Genomic DNA, 23362 nt, shown 5'->3' with positions numbered 1-23362 from the left:
GCTGCCGTGGTGTGTATAACCTGGCTGCCGTGGCTGTATAACCTGGCTGCCGTGGTGTGTATAACCTGGCTGCCGTGGTGTGTATAACCTGGTGTCTATAACCTGGCTGCTGTGGTGTCTATAACCTGGCTGCCGTGGTGTGTATAACCTGGCTGCCGTGGTGTGTATAACCTGGCTGCCGTGGTGTGTATAACCTGGCTGCCGTGGTGTCTATAACCTGGCTGCTGTGGTGTGTATAACCTGGCTGCCGTGGTGTGTAACCTGGCTGCCGTGGTGGTGGTGTCTATAACCTGGCTGCCGTGGTGTGTATAACCTGGTGCCTGTGGTGTCTATAACCTGGCTGCCGTGGTGTGTATAACCTGGTGTCTATAACCTGGCTGCCGTGGTGTGTATAACCTGGCTGCCGTGGTGTGTATAACCTGGCTGCCGTGGTGTGTATAACCTGGGTGTGCCTGGCTGCCGTGTGTGTATAACCTGGCTGCCGTGGTGTGTATAACCTGGTGTCTTTAACCTGGCTGCTGTGGCGTGTATAACCTGGCTGCCGTGGTGTGTATAACCTGGCTGCCGTGGTGTGTATAACCTGGCTGCCGTGGTGTGTATAACCTGGCTGCCGTGGTGTGTATAACCTGGCTGCCGTGGTGTGTATAACCTGGCTGCCGTGGTGTGTATAACCTGGCTGCCGTGGTGTGTATAACCTGGCTGCCGTGGTGTGTATAACCTGGCTGCCGTGGCGTGTATAACCTGGCTGCCGTGGTGTGTATAACCTGGCTGCCGTGGTGTGTATAACCTGGCTGCCGTGGTGTGTATAACCTGGCTGCCGTGGCGTGTATAACCTGGTGTCTATAACCTGGCTGCCGTGGGTGTGTATAACCTGGTGTCTATAACCTGGCTGCCGTGGTGTGTATAACCTGGCTGCCGTGGTGTGTATAACCTGGCTGCCGTGGTGTGTATAACCTGGCTGCCGTGGTGTGTATAACCTGGCTGCCGTGGTGTGTATAACCTGGTGTCTATAACCTGGCTGCAGTGGTGTGTATAACTGGCTGCCGTGGTGTCTATAACCTGGCTGCCGTGGTGTGTATAACCTGGCTGCCGTGGTGTGTATAACCTGGCTCTATAACCTGGCTGCCGTGGTGTGTATAACCTGGCTGCCGTGGTGTGTATAACCTGGCTGCCGTGGTGTGTATAACCTGGCTGTGGTGTGTATAACCTGGCTGCCGTGGTGTGTATAACCTGGCTGCCGTGGTGTGTATAACCTGGCTGCCGTGGTGTGTGGTGTCTATAACCTGGCTGCCGTGGTGTGTATAACCTGGCTGCCGTGGTGTGTATAACCTGGCTGCCGTGGTGTGTATAACCTGGCTGCCGTGGTGTGTATAACCTGGTGTCTATAACCTGGCTGCAGTGGTGTGTATAACCTGGCTGCCGTGGTGTGTATAACCTGGCTGCCGTGGTGTGTATAACCTGGCTGTATAACCTGGCTGCCGTGGTGTGTATAACCTGGCTGCCGTGGTGTGTATAACCTGGCTGCCGTGGTGTGTATAACCTGGCTGCCGTGGTGTCTATAACCTGGCTGCCGTGGTGTGTATAACCTGGCTGCCGTGGTGTGTATAACCTGGCTGCCGTGGTGTGTATAACCTGGCTGCCGTGGTGTGTATAACCTGGCTGCCGTGGTGTGTATAACCTGGCTGCCGTGGTGTGTATAACCTGGCTGCCGTGGTGTGTATAACCTGGCTGCCGTGGTGTGTATAACCTGGCTGCCGTGGTGTGTATAACCTGGCTGCCGTGGCGTGGCTGCTGGGTGTGTATAACCTGGCTGCCGTGGTGTGTATAACCTGGTGTCTGGCTGCAGTGGTGTGTATAACCTGGCTGCCGTGGTGTGTATAACCTGGCTGCCGTGGTGTGTATAACCTGGCTGCCGTGGTGTGTATAACTGGCTGCCGTGGTGTGTATAACCTGGCTGCCGTGGTGTGTATAACCTGGCTGCCGTGGTGTGTATAACCTGGCTGCCGTGGTGGTGTGGCTGCCGTGGTGTGTATAACCTGGTGTCTATAACCTGGCTGCCGTGGTGTGTATAACCTGGCTGCCGTGGTGTGTATAACCTGGCTGCCGTGGTGTGTATAACCTGGCTGCCGTGGTGTGTAAACCTGGCTGCCGTGGTGTGTATAACCTGGCTGCCGTGGTGTGTATAACCTGGCTGCCGTGGTGTGTATAACCTGGCTGCCGTGGTGTGTATAACCTGGCTGCCGTGTGTATAACCTGGCTGTATAACCTGGCTGCCGAGGCGTGTATAACCTGGCTGCCGTGGTGTGTATAACCTGGCTGCTGTGGTGGTGTATAACCTGGCTGCCGTGGTGTGTATAACCTGGCTGCCGTGGTGTGTATAACCTGGCTGCCGTGGTGTATAACCTGGCTGCCGGGTGTGTATAACCTGGCTGCCGTGGTGTGTATAACCTGGCTGGCTGCGTGGTGTGTATAACCTGGCTGCCGTGGTGTCTATAACCTGGCTGCCGTGGTGTGTATAACCTGGCTGCCGTGGTGTGTATAACCTGGTGTCTATAACCTGGCTGCCGTGGTGTGTATAACCTGGCTGCCGTGGTGTGTATAACCTGGCTGCCGTGGCGTGTATAACCTGGCTGCCGTGGTGTGTATAACCTGGCTGCCGTGGCATGTATAACCTGGCTGCCGTGGTGTGTATAACCTGGCTGCCCTGGTGTCTATAACCTGGCTGCCGTGGTGTATAACCTGGCTGTATAACCTGGCTGCCGTGGTGTGTATAACCTGGCTGCCGTGGTGTATAACCTGGTGTCTATAACCTGGCTGCCGTGGTGTGTATAACCTGGCTGCCGTGGTGTGTATAACCTGGCTGCCGTGGTGTGTATAACCTGGCTGCCGTGGTGTGTATAACCTGGCTGCCGTGTGGCGTGTATAACCTGGCTGCCGTGGTGTGTATAACCTGGCTGCCGTGGTGTGTATAACCTGGCTGCCGTGGTGTATAACCTGGCTGCCGTGGTGTGTATAACCTGGCTGCCGTGGTGTGTATAACCTGGCTGCCGTGGTGTGTATAACCTGGCTGCCGTGGTGTGTATAACCTGGCTGCCGTGGTGTGTATAACCTGGCTGCCGTGGTGTGTATAACCTGGCTGCCGTGGTGTGTATAACCTGGCTGCCGTGGTGTGTGTATAACCTGGCTGCTGTATAACCTGGCTGCCGTGGTGTGTATAACCTGGCTGCTGTGGTGTGTATAACCTGGCTGCCGTGGTGTGTATAACCTGGTGTCTATAACCTGGCTGCCGTGGTGTGTATAACCTGGCTGCCGTGGTGTGTATAACCTGGCTGCCGTGGTGTGTATAACCTGGCTGCCGTGGTGTGTATAACTGGCTGCCGTGGTGTGTATAACCTGTGCTGTATAACCTGGCTGCCGTGTGTATAACCTGGCTGCCGTGGTGTGTATAACCTGGCTGCCGTGGTGTGTATAACCTGGTGTCTATAACCTGGCTGCCGTGGTGTGTATAACCTGGCTGCCGTGGTGTGTATAACCTGGCTGCCGTGGTGTGTATAACCTGGCTGCCGTGGTGTGTATAACCTGGCTGCCGTGGTGTCTATAACCTGGCTGCTGTGGTGTGTATAACCTGGCTGCCGTGGCGTGTATAACCTGGCTGCCGTGGTGTGTATAACCTGGTGTCTATAACCTGGCTGCTGTGGTGGTATAACCTGGTGTCTATAACCTGGCTGCCGTGGTGTATAACCTGGCTGCCTGTGGTGTCTATAACCTGGCTGCCGTGGTGTGTATAACCTGGCTGCCGTGGTGTGTATAACTAATAACCTGGCTGCCGTGGTGTGGCTGCCGTGGTGTAACCTGGCTGCCGTGGTGTGTATAACCTGGTGTCTGGCTGCCGTGGTGTGTATAACCTGGCTGCCGTGGTGTGTATAACCTGGCTGCCGTGGTGTGTATAACCTGGCTGTCCTGTGGTGTGTATAACCTGGCTGCTGTGGTGTGTATAACCTGGCTGCCGTGGCGTGTATAACCTGGCTGCCGTGGTGTGTATAACCTGGTGTCTATAACCTGGCTGCTGTGGTGTGTATAACCTGGCTGCCGGCGTGTATAACCTGGCTGCCTGTGTGTATAACCTGGCTGCCGTGGTGTGTATAACCTGGTCTATAACCTGGCTGCCGTGGTGTGTATAACCTGGCTGCCGTGGTGTGTATAACCTGGCTGCCTGGCTGCCGAGGTGTGTATAACCTGGCTGCCGTGGTGTGTATAACCTGGCTGCCGTGGCGTATAACCTGGCTGCCGTGGTGTGTATAACCTGGCTGCCGTGGTGTCTATAACCTGGCTGCCGTGGTGTGTATAACCTGGCTGCCGTGGTGTGTATAACCTGGCTGCCGTGGTGTGTATAACCTGGCTGCCGTGGTGTGTATAACCTGGCTGCCGTGGTGTCTATAACCTGGCTGCCGTGGTGTGTATAACCTGGCTGCCGTGGTGTGTATAACCTGGCTGCCGTGGTGTGTATAACCTGGCTGCCGTGGTGTGTATAACCTGGCTGCCGTGGTGTGTATAACCTGGCTGCCGTGGTGTGTATAACTGGCTGCCGTGGCGTCTATAACCTGGCTGCCGTGGTGTGTATAACCTGGCTGCCGTGGCGTCTATAACCTGGCTGCCGTGGTGTGTATAACCTGGCTGCCGTGGTGTCTATAACCTGGCTGCCGTGGCGTCTATAACCTGGCTGCCGGTGTGTATAACCTGGCTGCCGTGGTGTGTATAACCTGGCTGCCGTGGTGTGTATAACCTGGTGTCTATAACCTGGCTGCCGTGGTGTGTATAACCTGGCTGCCGTGGTGTGTATAACCTGGTGTCCTGTGGTGTCTATAACCTGGCTGCTGTGGTGTGTATAACCTGGCTGCCGTGGTGTGTATTACCTGGCTGCCGTGGTGTGTATAACCTGGTGTCTATAACCTGGCTGCTGTGGTGTGTATAACCTGGTGTCTATAACCTGGCTGCCAAGGCGTGTATAACCTGGCTGCCTGTGGTGTCTATAACCTGGCTGCCGTGGTGTGTATAACCTGGTGTCTATAACCTGGCTGCCGTGGTGTGTATAACCTGGCTGCCGTGGTGTGTATAACCTGGTGTCTATAACCTGGCTGCCTTGGTGTGTATAACCTGGCTGCCGTGTGTGTATAACCTGGCTGCCGTGGTGTGTATAACCTGGCTGCCGTGGTGTGTATAACCTGCCTGGCGTGGTGTATAACCTGGCTGCCGTGGTGTGTATAACCTGGCTGCCGTGGTATAACCTGGCTGCCGTGGTGTGTATAACCTGGCTGCCGTGGTGTGTATAACCTGGCTGCCTGTGGTGTGTATAACCTGGCTGCTGTGGTGTGTATAACCTGGCTGCCGTGGTGTGTATAACCTGGCTGCCGTGGTGTGTATAACCTGGCTGTCTATAACCTGGCTGCCAAGGTGTGTATAACCTGGCTGCCGTGGTGTGTATAACCTGGCTGCGTGAGGCTGCCGTGGTGTGTATAACCTGGCTGCCGTGGTGTCTATAACCTGGCTGCCGTGGTGTGTATAACCTGGCTGCTGTGGTGTGTATAACCCTGGCTGCCGTGGTGTGTATAACCTGGTGGGCTGCCGTGGAGTGTATAACCTGGCTGTGTATAACCTGGCTGCCGTGGTGTGTATAACCTGGCTGCCGTGGTGTGTATAACCTGGCTGCCGTGGTGTGTATAACCTGGCTGCCGTGGTGTGTATAACCTGGCTGCCGTGGTGTGTATAACCTGGCTGCCGTGGTGTGTATAACCTGGCTGCCGTGGTGTGTATAACCTGGCTGCCGTGGTGTGTATAACCTGGCTGCCGTGGTGTGTATAACCTGGCTGCCGTGGTGTGTATAACCTGGCTGCCGTGGGTGTATAACCTGGCTGCCGTGGTGTGTATAACCTGGCTGCCGTGGCGTGTATAACCTGGCTGCCGTGGTGTGTATAACCTGGCTGCCGTGGTGTGTATAACCTGGCTGCCGTGGTGTGTATAACCTGGCTGCCGTGGTGTGTATAACCTGGCTGCCGTGGTGTATAACCTGGCTGCCGTGGTGTGTATAACCTGGCTGCCGTGGTGTCTATAACCTGGCTGGTGTATAACTTGGCTGCCGTGGTGTGTTAACCTGGCTGCCGTGGTGTGTATAACCTGGCTGCCGTGGTGTGTATAACCTGGCTGCCGTGGTGTGTATAACCTGGCTGCCATGGTGTGTATAACCTGGCTGCCGTGGTGTGTATAACCTGGCTGCCGTGTCTATAACCTGGCTGCCGTGGTGTGTATAACCTGGCTGCCGTGGTGTGTATAACCTGGTGTCTATAACCTGGCTGCTGTGGTGTGTGTGTATAACCTGGCTGCCGTGGTGTGTATAACCTGGCTGCCTGTGGTGTCTATAACCTGGCTGCCATGGTGTGTATAACCTGGTGTCCTGGGTGTCTATAACCTGGCTGCTGTGGTGTGTATAACCTGGCTGCCGTGGCGTGTATAACCTGGCTGCCGTGGTGTGTATAACCTGGTGTCTATAACCTGGCTGCCGAGGCGTGTATAACCTGGTGCCTGTGGTGTCTATAACCTGGCTGCCGGTGTGTATAACCTGGTGTCTATAACCTGGCTGCCGTGGTGTATAACCTGGCTGTGGTGTGTATAACCTGGCTGCCGTGGTGTGTATAACCTGGCTGCCGTGGTGTGTATAACCTGGCTGCCGTGTGTGTATAACCTGGCTGCCGTGGTGTGTATAACCTGGCTGCGTGTATAACCTGGCTGCCGTGGTGTGTATAACCTGGCTGCCGTGGTGTGTTTAACCTGGCTGCCGTGGTGTGTATAACCTGGCTGCCGTGGTGTGTATAACCTGGCTGCCGTGGTGTGTATAACCTGGCGTCTTAACCTGGCTGCCGTGGTGTGTATAACTTGGCTGCCGTGGTGTGTTTAACCTGGCTGCCGTGGTGTGTATAACCTGGCTGCCGTGGTGTGTATAACCTGCCGTGGCGTCTATAACCTGGCTGCCATGGTGTGTATAACCTGGCTGAAGTGGTGTCTATAACCTGGCTGCAGTGGTGTGTATAACCTGGCTGCCGTGGTGTCTATAACCTGGCTGCCGTGGTGTGTATAACCTGGTGTCTATAACCTGGCTGCCGTGGTGTGTATAACCTGGCTGCTGTGGTGTGTATAACCTGGCTGCCGTGGCGTGTATAACCTGGCTGCTGTGGTGTGTATAACCTGGCTGCCGTGGTGTGTATAACCTGGTGTCTATAACCTGGCTGCCGTGGTGTGTATAACTTGGCTGCCGTGGCATCTATAACCTGGCTGCCGTGGTGTCTATAACCTGGCTGCCGTGGTGTGTATAACCTGGTGTCTATAACCTGGCTGCCGTGGTGTGTATAACTGGCTGCCGTGGTGTGTATAACTGGATGCCGTGGTGTGTATAACTTGAATGCTGTGGGTGTGTATAACCTGGCTGCCGTGGTGTGTATAACCTGGCTGCTGAGGTGTGTATAACCTGGCTGCCGTGGTGTGTATAACCTGGTGTCTATAACCTGGCTGCCGTGGTGTGTGGCTGCCGTATAACCTGGCTGCTGGAGGTGTGTATAACCTGGCTGCCGTGGTGTGTATAACCTGGTGTCTATAACCTGGCTGCCGTGGTGTGTATAACCTGGCTGCCGTGGTGTGTATAACCTGGCTGCCGTGGTGTGTATAACTTGGCTGCCGTGGCGTGTAAACTGGAATGTCGTGGTGTGTATAACCTGGCTGCCATGGTGTGTATAACTGGCTGCCGTGGGTGTATAACCTGGCTGTGGCATCTATAACCTGGCTGCCGTGGTGTGTATAACTGGCTGCCGTGGTGTGTATAACCTGGCTGCCGTGGCGTGTATAACCTAGCTGCCGTGGTGTGTATAACCTGGCTGCCGAGGCGTGTATAACCTGGCTGCCGTGGTGTGTATAACCTGGCTGCCGAGGCGTGTATAACCTGGCTGCCGTGGCGTGTATAACCTGGCTGCTGTGGTGTGTATAACCTGGCTGCCGTGGCGTGTATAACCTGGCTGCTGAGGTGTGTATAACCTGGCTGCCGTGGTGTGTATAACCTGGTGTCTATAACCTGGCTGCAGTGGTGTGTATAACCTGGCTGCCGTGGTGTGTATAACCTGGCTGCCGTGGTGTGTATAACCTGGCTGCCGTGGTGTGTATAACTGGCTGCCGTGGTGTGTATAACTGGAATGCTGGGTGTGTATAACCTGGCTGCCGTGGTGTCTATAACCTGGCTGCTGAGGTGTGTATAACCTGGCTGCCGTGGTGTGTATAACCTGGTGTCTATAACCTGGCTGCCGTGGTGTGTATAACCTGGCTGCCATGGTGTGTATAACCTGGCTGCCGTGGTGTGTATAACCTGGCTGCCGTGGTGTGTATAACCTGGTTTCCTGTGGTGTCTATAACCTAGCTGCTGTGGTGTGTATAACCTGGCTGCCGTGGCGTGTATAACCTGGCTGCCGTGGTGTGTATAACCTGGTGTCTATAACCTGGCTGCTGTGGTGTGTATAACCTGGTGTCTATAACCTGGCTGCCAAGTGCGTGTATAACCTGGTGCCTGTGGTGTCTATAACCTGGCTGCTGTGGTGTGTATAACTTGGCTGCCGTGGGTGTATAACTTGAATGCTGCGGTGTGTATAACCTGGCTGCCGTGGCGTCTATAACCTGGCTGCTGAGGTGTGTATAACCTGGCTGCCGTGGTGTGTATAACCTGGTGTCTATAACCTGGCTGCCGTGGTGTGTATAACCTGGCTGCCGTGGTGTGTATAACCTGGCTGCCGTGGTGTGTATAACCTGGTGTCCTGTGGTGTCTATAACCTAGCTGCTGTGGTGTGTATAACCTGGCTGCCGTGGCGTGTATTACCCGGCTGCCGTGGTGTGTATAACCTGGTGTCTATAACCTGGCTGCTGTGGTGTGTATAACCTGGTGTCTATAACCTGGCTGCCAAGGCGTGTATAACCTGGTTGCCTGTGGTGTCTATAACCTGGCTGCTGTGGTGTGTATAACCTTGTGTCTATAACCTGGCTGCCGTGGTGTCTATAACCTGGCTGCCGTGGTGTGTATAACCTGGTGTCTATAACCTGGCTGCCGAGGCGTGTATAACCTGGCTGCCGTGGTGTGTATAACTTGGCTGCCGTGGCGTCTATAACCTGGCTGCCGTGGTGTGTATAACCTGGCTGCCGTGGTGTCTATAACCTGGCTGCCGAGGCGTGTATAACCTGGCTGCCGTGGTGTGTATAACTTGGCTGCCGTGGCGTCTATAACCTGGCTGCCGTGGTGTGTATAACCTGGCTGCCGTGGTGTCTATAACCTGGCTGCCGAGGCGTGTATAACCTGGCTGCCGTGGTGTGTATAACCTGGCTGCCGTGGTGTGTATAACCTGGCTGCCGTGGTGTGTATAACCTGGCTGCCGTGGTGTGTATAACCTGGCTGCCGTGGTGTGTATAACCTGGCTGCCGTGGCGTGTATAACCTGGCTGCCGTGGTGTGTATAACCTGCCGTGGCGTCTATAACCTGGCTGCCGTGGTGTGTATAACCTGGCTGCCGTGGCGTCTATAACCTGGCTGCCGTGGCGTCTATAACCTGGCTGCTGAGGTGTGTATAACCTGGCTGCCGTGGTGTGTATAACCTGGTTGCCTGTGGTGTCTATAACCTGGTGTGTATAACCTGGCTGCCGTGGTGTGTATAACCTGGCTGCCGTGGTGTGTATAACCTGGTGTCCTGTGGTGTCTATAACCTAGCTGCTGTGGTGTGTATAACCTGGCTGCCGTGGCGTGTATTACCCGGTTGCCGTGGTGTGTATAACCTGGTGTCTATAACCTGGCTGCTGTGGTGTGTATAACCTGGTGTCTATAACCTGGCTGCCAAGGCGTGTATAACCTGGTTGCCTGTGGTGTCTATAACCTGGCTGCTGTGGTGTGTATAACCTTGTGTCTATAACCTGGCTGCCGTGGTGTCTATAACCTGGCTGCTGTGGTGTGTATAACCTGGTGTCTATAACCTGGCTGCCTTGGTGTGTATAACCTGGTGTCTATAACCTGGCTGCCGAGACGTGTATAACCTGGCTGCCGTGGTGTGTATAACTTGGCTGCCGTGGCGTCTATAACCTGGCTGCCGTGGTGTGTATAACCTGGCTGCCGTGGTGTGTATAACCTGGCTGCCGTGGTGTGTATAACCTGGCTGCCGTGGTGTGTATAACCTGGTGTCCTGTGGTGTCTATAACCTGGCTGCTGTGGTGTGTATAACCTGGCTGCCGTGGCGTGTATTACCCGGCTGCTGTGGTGTGTATAACCTGGTGTCTATAACCTGGCTGCCAAGGCGTGTATAACCTGGTTGCCTGTGGTGTCTATAACCTGGCTGCTGTGGTGTGTATAACCTTGTGTCTATAACCTGGCTGCCGTGGTGTCTATAACCTGGCTGCTGTGGTGTGTATAACCTGGTGTCTATAACCTGGCTGCCGTGGTGTGTATAACCTGGTGTCTATAACCTGGCTGCCGAGGAGTGTATAACCTGGCTGCCGTGGTGTGTATAACTTGGCTGCCGTGGCGTCTATAACCTGGCTGCCGTGGTGTGTATAACCTGGCTGCCGTGGTGTCTATAACCTGGCTGCCGAGGCGTGTATAACCTGGCTGCCGTGGTGTGTATAACCTGGCTGCCGTGGTGTGTATAACCTGGCTGCCGTGGTGTGTATAACCTGGCTGCCGTGGTGTGTATAACTTGGCTGCCGTGGCGTCTATAACCTGGCTGCCGTGGTGTGTATAACTTGGCTGCCGTGGCTCTATAACCTGGCTGCCGTGGTGTGTATAACCTGGCTGCCGTGGTAACCTGGCTGCCGTGGTATAACGTCTATAACCTGGCTGCTGAGGTGTGTATAACCTGGCTGCCGTGGTGTGTATAACCTGGTTGCCTGTGGTGTCTATAACCTGGTGTCTATAACCTGGCTGCCGTGGTGTGTATAACCTGGCTGCCGTGGTGTGTATAACTTGGCTGCCGTGGCGTCTATAACCTGGCTGCCGTGGTGTGTATAACCTGGTTGCCTGTGGTGTCTATAACCTGGTGTGTATAACCTGGTTGCCTGTGGTGTCTATAACCTGGCTGCCATAGTATGTATACCCATGTGTGTATACTCACTGTTCTTGTGTGTGTGACAGTAAGTCTCCTGGCTGTTGTCGTAGTGTGTGTGTCTGCGGTGGCGATGGTGTATGCTTCCAGAGTACGGCGTCTCGTTCTCTTCAACACTGAACTGCTGCCCTCCCAGGACAGGACCACCCGAGGAAACTGGGGACAGCACATCACACTCAAACACACAGTCCAGAAACCCAGAACCAGACCAGCACCCTGTTCCACCTTTACCACACAGTAACACCAGTTTTTAAAACCTCTCTTTGGTACGTACACAGGCTGCTGAGGGGAGGGCAGCTCATGGAAACCACGTTTGATAACATTCTATGAGCCCGTCTTCCCCAATTAAGGTACAATCAGCCACCTGTGCTTTGGTAGTCTGTGTGTGGTCTTGTGTGTGTGTATAGGACATCATTTAACAGTCATTCAGTGTGTGTGTACGTGTACATTATTCAACTTCAGTGAAGGAGTTTAAGCAGTGCGTTTATTCAACAAGGCTGTAGCGACCAATCTAAGGCTGGTTGTGATAAGAGTAACAATTTTAAGGCAACAGGAAGTAATGTTGAGCATGGAGAGGATGTAAACACAATCAGCATTAACACAGGTAAACAAGGCCATCAGAGCCATTCTATGTATCTATGGGGGTTGATTCAGGTGAGTCAGAACCCCTCACACAAACATTCAAGCCTCTGAAGAATAAAGGCAGATATGCAGCAATAGACGCAAGACTTCCATAACATGACATTGTAATGTATATATTGTAATGTATATATTGCTGATACGGATTTAACAAGAACATTTTCCTTCATTGTTTAGCTGAGATTTCCAAAGTAGCTATATTCCCCTACAGATGTAATGTAGAACCATGTGATCCCTAGTTAAAGCAGTTTATGATGACACAGACTACTTCACACACACTCAAATGATTGGCGTCTTACATTCAAACCGTGAATCCTGAGCTAGGATAACTTTTCAAAAGATGAAATTATTTGGCTTGCTCTAAAAGGATTTGGCTGAAAGCAAATCTACCCGCTAACTGGGCAGAAAAATGTCTCGGTATGACTGTTTTGTAAAGCATAAACGGGATTTCAATCTTACCCAGTTACATTTGAGGACTTTGTAGCATTCAGCCACTAAAGTATCAACAACAATTGCATGAACTAACTGAACATCATGGTCCAATCCACTAGGAGAGAGATCTCTCTATGGTGTCTGTTTAAAGTCTCTCTCTTTCTGTTCGGAGTCTCTGTCTCCACAGCATGGTGGTGGTGGTGGTGATCTGATGGAGAAGACACATGGTAGACAAGGCTGGTGTGTAATGATGGTGATGAGGATGGCGAGGTATTTTGGTCCATGAGTCCACAACCAGAGTGTTTCTCTGTCTCCCAGTCTCTCTCCGTCTTCTGTATTCCAGTTGTCTCGTATGCATATGCGTATGTGTTAGAGTTTAGATTTAGAGGTGGGTTTGGGACAGGGTCCTGGGACAAGGTCCTCAGTCAGAGCTGTAGAGGTTAGGGTGGAGGGGTCAGAGTGCAGTCATGACCTTGTCTCTGTACACCACACTGATGGATCCTGGGAAAGACCCGCTGGACCTCTCTGGTACTGACCGATGACTGGGCTCTTGACTCACTGCTACTGCAGCAGGCGCTCTGGACATGGGAAATGACACACACGGTACACATACACGGTAAGCATACACACACGCACACACACAGCCTGTCTAAATGATGCAACACATGAATGATGTAACAGTGATATGACGTGAAAGAGACATTCAAAAAGAAAAAGATAGCGGAGATACCCGACAGAGAGAGAGAGCACCTCTGGAATGAGAACTCTGGGGGCTAGGGGGACTCACTATACACCATTAAGAAGACAACTGTCTTACCTATGTCTGTCTGTCTCACCTGTGCGGGGATGTGTGTCCTGAGTGTTGTAGGTAGATGGGGGGTGTGAGGGCTGGGTGCCAAGGCTCATGGGCTATAGGGATGTTACGCTGGTACTGAACAGAGATAGATGGAGAAAATAATATTCAGTTAAATATTGCAGGTGCATTGCCATGGTAATCAGTCAAAGGTATCCACTGACGTTTCCTTTTAAACCTTCATATCCATGAGGAACCATTGTGTGTGTGTGTGTGTGTGTGTCTGTCTTACTGGGTGTAGACTGGGTTCGGGGCTGGTGTGGGCGCTGAAAAATAACAATATAACTGCTCAATAAGATCACATTTACATACAGATCATTAATCGAAACATATGTAATTTCCATACATTGTTATAAAATGTACATCTTGCTCATTACCATAGTGCTCTTTAACATGAATAGAGGCGAAACATTCAACTCCTCCAGAAAGGACTCGCACCACTGGACTTTCTCCACTTGTGTTACAGCCGGAATTAGAAAATGGATGAAATATGCTCACCGGCCTACATAAAACATCTCATAATGTCCAAGTGGAATTATGCTTTCAGAAATGTTTACAAATGAATTACAAATCAAAAGCTGCAATGTCTTGAGTCAATAAGTATTCAACCCCTTAGTTTAGGCAGCAAGCCAAAATAAATTCAGAAGTAAAAATGTGCTTAACATGTAAAAATAAGTTGCATGGACTCACTGTGTGTGAAATAATATATTTTTTAATGACTACCTCATCTCTGTACCCCACACATACAGATAATTGTAAGGTTCCTCAGTCGAGCAGTGAATTTCAAACAGATTCAACCACAAAGACCAGGGAGGTTTTACAATGCCTCGCAAAGAAATGCACCTATTGGTATTTTAAAAAATTTAAAAAGCCCACATGGAATATCCCTTTGAGCATGGTGAAGTTATTAATTACACTTTGGATGGTGTATCAACACACCCAGTCACTACAAAGATACAGGCGGCATTCCTAACTCAGCTGCCAGAGAGGAAGGACACTGCTCAGGAATTTCCCCATGAGGCCAATGGTGACTTTAAAACAGGTAAGAGTTTAATGGCTGTGATAGGAGAGAACTGAGGACGGAAAAACACAATACAAACCTAATTGACAGCATAAAAGGAGGATGCCTGTACAGAATACAAATATTCCTCCTGTTTGCAACAAGGCACTAAAGTAATACTGCAATGTGGCAAAGCAAATCACTTTTTTTCCCGATTACAAAGTGTTATGTTTGGGGCAAATCAAATATGCAACATATCACTCTGTATTTTCAAGGATAGTGGTGGCTGCATCATGTTATGAGTATGCTTGTAATTGTTAAGGACTGGGGAGTTTTCAGGAAAAATCCTAAAGGAAAACCTGGTTCAGTCTGCTTTCCACCAAACACTGGGAGATGAATTCACCTTTCAGCAGGACAATAACCTAAAACACAAGGCCAAATCTATACTGGATTTGCTTACCAAGACAGTGAATATTCCTGAGTGGCCGAGTTATAGTTTTTACTTAAATCTGCATGAAAATCTATGGCAAGACCTGAAAGTGAAAATGGTTGTCTAGCAATGATCAACAACCAATTTGACACGAGCTTGAAGAATTTAGAAAAAAAAATAATAATAGGCAAATGCTGCACAATCCAGGTGTGGAAAGTCTTAGAGACTCACCCAGAAAGACTCAGCTGTAATCGCTGCCAAAGGTGATTCTAACATGTATTGACTCAGGTGGTTGAATACTTATCTAATCAAGATACATTGGTGTTTAATTTTTTTACAAATGTCAGCATTTTCTTCCATCTTGACACTAGTATATTTTGTGTAGATCGATGACAGAAAGTTACAATTAAATCCATTTAATCCCACTTTGTAACAACAAAATGTTTAAAAAGGTCAAGGGGTGTGAATACTTTCTAAGGGCTCTATACATGCTTGGTTGTCCTGTGCTCTCGGGGACCCACCTGATATGTGGTGGTTTGGCTGGAGAGAGGGCTGCAGAGAGAGAGAGAAAGCCAGGTTACATCAGGTCAGTGAATCAAGCACAGGAGAATTGACATGGGAAACTGCCTGTATGGGTGTTTTACTGTATGGGGGAACTGGGAGCTGTAGGGATGTAGGGTATATGCTATAGTGTGTACTGGGGAGAATATACCAACCCTTGCCACCCAGTGAGTGAGTGCGGGAGGGGTATCTTTTGCTGGGTCGCCTCTCAAACGTACTGGCCCTCCTCAGCCTCCCTCCGTGGGTCGCCTGGTACTCAGTCTTTCCACTGAGAAGGAGAGAGAGAACACTTTAAAGCGATACTTCAGGATTTTGGCAGTGAGTCAGATAAACTCGTTGATACAATTTTTTATGTCCCTGCTGGGAGCTGTAGGGATGTAGAGCTGTAGGGTATAGGCAATAGTGTACTGGGGAGAATATACCAACCCAGTTTAAAGGAATTTGCTAACTAGAGTTAGCGTGATTGCTAACTGGCATTAGCACAATGACTGGAAGTCTATGGTAACTACTAGCATGCTAGTAGATATAGACTTCCAATCATGCGCTAATGCCAGTTAGCATTGGCTCATGAAACTGCTGATAAGGAAGTTAACACTGGATGCAGATACATAAAAATGGTATCGTTGAGTCAATCTGACTCTGGGGAAGTAGATAAAGGGCTTCATTGCCAAAACCCCCAAGATTCCCTTTAACGACGATGAACAGTAGCTGGCATCTCTGTATTTGGCATGTCAGGATGTACAGAACATTTACATGACTCAACATACTGCGTCCCTGTATGTTGGTGATAGATGCCTGGAATATATCTGAAGAGGTCATTTCAGTTTGACATGTAAACAAACGGTATTTCCCTGTAACCATAGAGACAGAACTTGCATCTCAGATGGCGAACTAGTCCTCAGTTAGTGCACTACTTTTGACCAGAACCCTACCTAGCCTCAGAGTGCATCCAACATGGCACTCTATAGTGCACCCTAGAACTCTGGTCAAAAGTGGTGCACTATATAGGGAATAGGGTGCTATTTTGGGCACAACCTCTGTTGTAGAGTTGAGTGTTGGTGCGAGCCCCACCCACCTGAACCTGAAACGTGAACCAAGGCGTGTGAAGTCACTGCTGGAGGCCTTCCCAGCTGTGGGCTGGCGCAGCCGGAAGAAGGCGTGGCTCTCCACAGCACATTTCCACAAGTGTTTACACGTCTTCGAACTGTCCAACTGGAACACAAATGTGTGCTCCTGCTCCCGCCCCTAAACACACAACAGCCAATCACAATCAAACACCACTCCGACAAAAGCAGTCCAAATATTTCAATGTCAATGAAATGGTCTCTGCTGTCAAGTCAAAAGGTGAAATAGGGGGCGATAACGTACAAGTGTGTAGCCTGTAAATGTGTGGTGGTGTTGAATGGAAATGGTTTTCTTTGCATATTTCTTTAATTTATTTTTTATTTCACCTTTATTTAACCAGGTAAGCTAGTTGAGAACAAGTTCTCATTTGCAACTGCGACCTGGCCAAGATAAAGCATAGCAGTGTGAACAGACAACACAGAGTTACACATGGAATGAACAAAACATAGTCAATAATAAAGTCTATATACAGTGAGTGTAAATAAGGTCAAATAAGGGAGTTAAGGCAATAAATAGGCCATGGTGGCGAAGTAATTACAATATAGCAATTAAACACTGGAATGATAGATGTGTAGAAGATGAATGTGCAAGTAGAGATACTGTGGTGCAAAAGGAGCAAAATAAATAAATACAGTATGGGGATGAGGTAGATAGATGGGCTGTATACAGATGGGCTATGAACAGGTGCAGTGAACTGTGAGCTGCTCTGACAGCTGGTTCTTAAAGCTAGTGAGGGAGATGGGAATCTCCAGCTTCAGTGATTTTTGCAGTTTGTTTCAGTCAGTGGCAGCAGAGAACTGGAAGGAAAGGCAATCCACACACACCACATGCATATATGAGACACCCTCGGAGAGTGGGGTCATGGGCAGGGGTATTTGTGTATTGCTCACCTGATCATCGTCCTCCGTCACCACTAGGGTGAGTCGACTTTTTTTGAAATCCAGGCGGGTGATCTTGGGCCTGGAACACACACACACACACACACACAGTTGACATTGCAGACTACGCAGCTGTTTTCAAGAATATATCATTGTGTGTTTTGGAGTGTTCATGTCAAAGTGTGTGTGTGTTTACCAGAAGAAGAGGCCTATCTTGGTGGAGCCCTCAAACACCAGGATGCCAGTGGGAGTCAGACCCAGAGCGTACTCTGCTCCGTCCCTTCCCTGAGGACAACACACAGTCACACACGCTCAGTGCTACTCTACAACATCAAACACTGACAACAGCAGCACACGCACCAACCTTGACAAAGTGCATGTCCACTCCGTACAGCTCCAGCCATTTACACTTGTTGAGGAAGCTGGTCTCTGCCTGGGATGGATCCTTACCCCTGGGGAAACAAAACCACATGCTCAGTCTCTAACACACATACCCTGCCCTCTGGGTGGAATGTCCTCCATATTTCTTGCAGTAATCCAGTTCAGATGTACACAACAGATTAGGGCCTAGGGGTTTATCTGGCCAATAGAGAGAGAGCGGAACTCAGTAGGGTTTCTCTTTGGTTTCTCGCTTTCACTGGTGTCATGTCAGCTCAGTGAGCCCCAGTGTATGGGTGTGTAATCTAATCTGAGATTGGAGCGATCATACACTAGCAGGGTTAAATACTGCCTGGATTTAATCAAGACGCTCCAGGGATTAATCCCTTGATCCGTCACACAGACAGAGGCAAACAGAGAGATATAGAGAGAGGGTGATTTACATAGGTTTGATACAGCACTAGAAAACACCAGAGTGATACACTCCTCTACCTGCGTGATGTTAAAGAACCAGACATTGTTCATGCGGTTATCACCTGTCCTGTGTTCTTATCCAGACACACTTAGAGTCTGTTCAGACAGACACCAGTGAAGATGTCCTGTGTTCTTATCCAGACACACCTACAGTCTGTTCAGACAGACACCAGTGAAGATGTCCTGTGTTCTTATCCAGACACACCCACAGTCTGTTCAGACAGACACCAGTGAAGATGTCCTGTTGGATGGCGTTTTAACTCACCTTAGGTCCACCCACTTGTTAAAGATGTCTGCCTCCATGGTCTCACTCTGTTTGGGTGTGAAGCGAAACTCTGACACCAGCTCAGGAGAATGCTCTAGAGGGTCACAGTCCCCCAGCTCACCTACACACACACACACACACACACAAGCACGCACGCGTTATAGTCAGGTGTAAAAGAAACATGAATGCTGATTCCAGAGATAGCGTAGTGTGTAAATCATCACCTACTCTGTAAGCAGTAGGCCCCCAGGTCTACTGAGACATCATATGGACACTTCAACCTGGAGGGAGAGAGGAAGGTTCCAGAGCAGAGAGATCACACCACACACACCGCATGCAGCGTTACTTCCAACACTATCTGTGTGTGTGTACGTACAGTGCATTCAGAAAGTATTCAGACCCCTTGACCTTTTCCACATTATTATGCTACAGCCGCATTCTAAAATTCTTTATTTTTATGTCCTCAATCCACACACAATACCCCATAATGACACAGCAAAAACAGATTTGAAATAGTATTAAAAGTAGTATTAAAAAATAAACTGAAATATTACATTTACACAAGTATTCAAACTCAGTACTTTGTTGAAGCACCTTTGGCAGCGATTACAGCCTTGGGTCTTCTTGGGTATGATGGTACAAGCTTGGCACACCTGTATTTGGGGAGTTTCTTTCATTCTTCCCTGCAGATCCTCTCAAGCTCTGTCAGGTTGGATGGGGAGCGTCCCTGCACAGCTATTTTCAGGTCTCTCCAGAGATGTTCAATTGAGCTCAGGGTAGCCTAGTGGTTAGAGCATTGGACTAGTAACATGAAGGTTGCAAGTTCAAATCCCCGAGCTGACAAGGTACAAATCTGTCGTTCTGCCCCTGAACAGGCAGTTAACCCACTAGGCCGCCCGTTCCTAGGCCGTCATTGAAAATAAGAATTTGTTCTTAAATGACTTGCCTAGTTAAATAAAGGCTGGGCCACTCAAGGACATTCAGAGACTTGTCCCGAAGTCACTCCTGCGTTGTCTTTGCTGTGTGCTTAGGGTCACTGTCCTGTTGGAAGGTGAACCTTCGCCCCAGTCTGAAATCCTGAGCGCTCTGGAGCAGGTTTTCATCAAGGATCTTTGGACTAGTCTCCCAGTCCCTGCCACTGAAAACACCCCCACAGCATGATTCTGCCACCGCCATGCTTCACTGTAGGGATGGTGCTAGGTTTCCTCCAGACGTGACGCTTGGCATTCAGGCCAAGAGTTCGATCTTGGTTTCATCAGACCAGAAAATCTTGTTTCTCATGGTTTGAGAGTTCTTTAGGTGCCTTTTGGCAAACTCCAAGCAGGCGGTCATGTGCCTTTTACTGAGGTGTGGGGCTTCTGTCTGGCCCCGAATCCATAAAGAACTGACTGGTGGAGTGCTGCAGAGATGGTTGTCCTTCTGGAAGGTTCTCCCATCTCCACAGAGGAACTGGAGCTCAGTCAGAGTGACCATCAGGTTCTCGGTCACCTCCCTGAACAAGGCCATTCTCCCCCGATTGTTCAGTTTGGCAGTGCGGCCATCTCTCTGAAAAGTCTTGGTGGTTCCAAACTTATTCCATTTAAGAATGATGGAGGCCACTGTGTTGTTGGGGACCTTCAACGCTGCAGAAATGTTTTGGTACCCTACCCCAGATCTGTGCCTCAACACAATCCTGTCTCTGAGCTCTACGGACAATTCCTTCAACCTCACGGCTTGGTTTTGCTCTGACATGCACTGTCAACTGTGGGACCTTATATAGACAGGTGTGTGCCTTTCCAAATCATGTTCAATCAATTGAATTTACCACAGGATGATCAATGGAAACAGGATGCACCGGAGCTCAATTTTAAGGTCTCATAGCAAAGGGTCTGAATACTTAAGGCATTTCTGTTTTTATACATTTGCAAACATTTCTAAAAACCGGTTTTTGCTTTGTCATTAAGAGGAATTTTGTGTAGATTATTTTTTTCATCAATATAATTAATTTTTAGAATAAGGCTGTAACGCAACAAAATGTGGAAAAAATGGAAAGGGCCTCAATACTTTCCAAATGCACTGTATGTGTGTGTGTGTGTTGGGGAGGAGAGGTCCTTTTCTTCAAATTAGCAGCCCTCTGATGTTCTGATCCTGTACTTTATTATAGAGCTACACACAGGAGACACGGCCAGATGGAGAGAGAGAATGAGAGACAGAGAGTGAGATAGAGGTTTAGTGTGTGTGTGTCGGGGGTGTTAGGAGCTGCTTACTTGCCGGACAGAATGTCTTGTCGAAGCTGCAGCACAAACAGGTACCTGGAACACAGACAAAGGAGTGAGAATAAAACCACTGATGCAGAAACAATCTTTCTCCCTCTCTCTTTCACTGACTGACAGACAGTCTTTCTCTCTCTGAAGAGGTCTCAGTCCATTATGCCTTAATTAGTCTCTTCCCCACTGGACCAAAGTAATTAGCTACACCTCTACACTACACCGAGGAGGGGGTGAGATTGTGTGAATGAGACAGTATGTATACGAGTGTGTGTGTGTGTATTCATGTGTGCTAGAGTGTGAGCACAGGCAGCCAGTGGTGGTGTTACCTGGTGAACTCCTCATGTAGGTTATTGGGCTCTGGGAGAGTAGAACTTCACCCTGAAAAACAGTCTGTATGGAGGACCATCTGAAACAGAGAAACGGAGACCGAGCGAGAGAGAGGGGACTAAATTAGGGGAAAGAAGAGATTGGCCTGACTACCACATATTGTATAAAAAATAAAAAATATTTGGGGACACCAGGCACTTAATTTAAAAATTGTCTGGAAACTCGGGTAAGAACCAGGCAGCCCTCTCTTGAGAGGGCGTTTCCTGACAAAGTAAACATTGGCGTCACCCTGCACCACTCACTAATCACCATGTCAACAGCTGGTAATGAACCACCTGCCTTCCCACTTACCCAAACACACACACACACTGTATACAGTGCACACATTAAGTAGAGGACACTACCAACAGTCTGGCAAAAGTAGCTGGCCTTAGAAACATTTATTAACTATACACCACACACACTAAGAATATTAGATAGTGGGAGTGAATGGACTGACCTCTGATCTGTTTCTTTATGGGCTTGGACACATCCAGCCAGTGCTGCAAGAGACACAAAGAAGTAGACAACAGAATGTTATACATACGAGGGTTACAACCATCCCAGCTCTGCAGATTGTGCTGTGAAGAGACAGAATCATTAGAGCATTTGTTTTTGGTACTGTCCATATGTAGCTTGTTTTTTGGTCGCAGGTCCAGGAATGGCCCAAGAATTGCAACATTTACCTGCAGCTAACATTCCAAATTGCACTGCTGGGTGATCTGAAAAGTCATAGTCAATCAATCAATAATATAACACTTTGTCAAACTTGTTTCTTTAATTTACAATCTGTAGAACCTATGAGAATAGAAAGGTTCAGAACATTTGTGATCACAGTTGAAAAATAAATGGCAAATAGAAATCAAAACAGGATTGTGTTCAGAAATAGATGGGATGGGTTCAGAGAATGTATTTATTTATTAACCCTTATTTTACCAGGTAAGTTAGTAGTTACAGGGGAGAGGAGAGGGGATGAATGAGCCAATTGTAAACTGGGGATGATTAGGTGGCCATGATGGTATGAGGGCCAGACTGGAATTTATCCATGACACCGGGTTAACACACCTACTCTTACAATAAGTGCCATGGGATCTTTAGTGACCACAGAGAATCAGCACACACGTTTAACATCCCAGGACACCCTACACAGGGCAATGTCCCCAATCACTGCCCTGGGGAATTGGGATATATATATTTATTTTAAGACCAGAAGAAAGGGTGCCTCCTACTGGCCCCCCAACACCACTTCCAGCTGCATCTGGTCTCCCATCCAGGACCAACCCTGCTTAGCTACAGAAGCAGGCCAGCAGTGGGATGCAGGGTGTTATGCTGCTGGCCAGATGGGAGGGGTTCAGAGATAGATGGGAGGGGTGAGTGGAGCTGAAGGCTGAGACTAATAACAAACAAAAGATTACTATTGTAAAATACTTTGTAATATGTATAAGCTGGAAGTAGAAGCCTAAGTGTTGTTGTCCATTACTTTACTCCAATTAGGGAGGGGTGGTAGAGGAAAATAATAAAGGAAAATATAAAACGTGTATGGGGGATTGGAAATGATGCAGACAATTACATTGATAGAACTCACAATCTATCTGCAATACTAAAGCTGATCTACCCCATAGAATAAAAAGTAGAGAGAGAGAGACAGCGACAGGCAGAGAGACAGCGACAGGCAGAGAGACAGCGACAGGCAGAGAGAGAGAGAGAGAGAGAGAATATGACAGATAGCTGGAGCGTCAGATCAATCATTTAACACCACACTGTGATTGATTTAACTAGTGTCATTACATCATAGGAATCCCCTCAGCAATGGCAGGTTGTGGTGTGTGTGTTCAGAGGCTTTATGTATATCTACTCACTGAGACTTGTTCTGGGTCCATGAACTGCAGTCCAAAGTAGTCAGCCTCCACCAGGTCCAGATGATACCTGATCTGGTCAAACAGCTCTGGCCCTGACCTTTTCTATTAAACACACACATGTATTATAGTCACAATAGGGAGGCTAGAGAATAAACAGCCTAGACCTTGTGAGTGGATATGGAGCAGAATGATGTGGGTCATTACTGCATCTGGGGCAGAATCAGAGGAGAAGACCTGAGGAGAAGCTATAATTCAGGCCTTTGTCTTTGAAACACCCACAATCCATAGGGCTCTTGGAGGTGAACACTCCACCAAGATGCAATGCCCTAAACCACTAAAAACATGCACCCCTCAAAGTGTGTTTTTAAAGAGAGGATTACCTTGTGCTGTTCCCTGATAACAAGTATGAACCTGCCAACCTGTGTGTGTGTGTGTGGTTATGGAGTTGGAGGTCACACACAAATAAATAAACTCTTGCCTTTCCTGTTCCTCAGCTCCGTCAAAGCACAGCACACTCCCAAACCAGCCCCTACCCAAAGCACTTTCCCTAGACAGACATTCTCCCATAGATATCATGCCCAAAGCTCCTGTGTAGATCTGGATTAGACAGCAGGTGCAAGTAAAAATAGGACAAGTCCACCAAGCCCTAAAGAAAGGCAGAAAAAAAAAATGAAGTGAACACCATAGTT

The 23362-nt window shown here is 49.3% G+C and overlaps 1 pseudogene; it reads right to left on the bottom strand.

Moving 5' to 3' along the window:
* Positions 1–11630: 11630 nt before the first annotated feature.
* The window catches only part of LOC115120717 (band 4.1-like protein 4B), a 12431-nt pseudogene continuing 699 nt past the window's right edge, over positions 11631–23362 (bottom strand).

This window comes from Oncorhynchus nerka, unplaced genomic scaffold (assembly GCF_034236695.1).
Source record: "Oncorhynchus nerka isolate Pitt River unplaced genomic scaffold, Oner_Uvic_2.0 unplaced_scaffold_1453, whole genome shotgun sequence".
In the NCBI taxonomy this organism is placed as follows: Eukaryota; Metazoa; Chordata; class Actinopteri; order Salmoniformes; family Salmonidae; genus Oncorhynchus; species Oncorhynchus nerka.
Note: the sequence above shows the minus strand (reverse complement) of the source record. Positions and strands in the feature narration are given on the sequence as shown.